Genomic DNA, 1,278 nt, shown 5'->3' with positions numbered 1-1,278 from the left:
CTGTATATATCCTGTGTCTCTCACACTATTTATATCCCTGTCTGTATATATCCTGTGTCTCACGCTATTTATATCCCTGTCTGTATATATCCTGTGTCTCTCTCACTCTTTATATCCCTGTCTGTATATATCCTGTGTCTCTCACACTCTTTATATCCCTCTCTGTATATATTCTGGAGGCCATATCTTCAGAAGGATATTAACAAACTTGAATCTGTGCAAAGGAGGGCTACCAAAATGGTACATGGTCTAAAAAATAAAACTTACCAGGATAGGCTCAATGACCTAAATATGTATAGCTTAGAGGAGAGAAGGGAAAGAGGTGATGTGATAGCAACTTTCAAGTACATTAAAGGGTTTAGTAAAACTGAGGCTGTGGGTATTTTACATAAAATGGAAAATTCAAGAACAAGGGGTCATGAGCTCAAGCTAAAGGGTAGTAGATTCAGGAGTAATTTGAGGAAGCACTTCTTTACAGAAAGAGTGATTGATTTATGGAATAAACTTCCTCAAGAGGTAGTAGCAACAAACACTGTGGGGGACTTTAAAAATGCATGGGACAAGCATAGGGCTATCCTACGAACTAGATAAGTTTATACTGTTAGGTAAGGTCGGGCAGACTTGCTGGGCCTATGGCTCTTATCTGCCGTCAATATCTATGTTTCTATATCCTGTGACTCTCACACTATTTATATCCCTGTCTGTATATATCCTGTATGTCTCACACTATTTATATCCCTGTCTGTATATATCCTGTGTCTCTCACACTATTTATATCCCTCTCTGTATATATCCTGTGTCCCTCACACTATTTATATCCCTGTCTATATATATATATCCTGTGTCTCTCACACTATTTATATCCCTGTCTATATATATATATCCTGTGTCTCTCACACTATTTATATCCCTGTCTATATATATATCCTGTGTCTCTCACACTATTTATATCCCTGTCTATATATATCCTGTGTCTCTCACACTCTTTATATCCCTGTCTGTATATATCCTGTGTCTCTCACACTATTTATATCCCTGTCTGTATATATCCTGTGTCTCTCACACTATTTATATCCCTGTCTGTATATATCCTGTGTCTCTCACACTATTTATATCCCTGTCTGTATATATCCTGTGTCCCTCACACTATTTATATCCCTGTCTGTATATATCCTGTGTCCCTCACACTATTTATATCCCTGTCTGTATATATCCTGTGTCTCTCACACTATTTATATCCCTGTATGTATATATCCTGTGTCTCTCACACTATTTATA

The sequence above is a fragment of the Bombina bombina genome, chromosome 5 (genome assembly GCF_027579735.1).
Source record: "Bombina bombina isolate aBomBom1 chromosome 5, aBomBom1.pri, whole genome shotgun sequence".
Classification (NCBI taxonomy): Eukaryota; Metazoa; Chordata; class Amphibia; order Anura; family Bombinatoridae; genus Bombina; species Bombina bombina.
The sequence above is the reverse complement of the archived record's forward strand: the minus strand, read 5'-3'. Positions refer to the sequence as shown.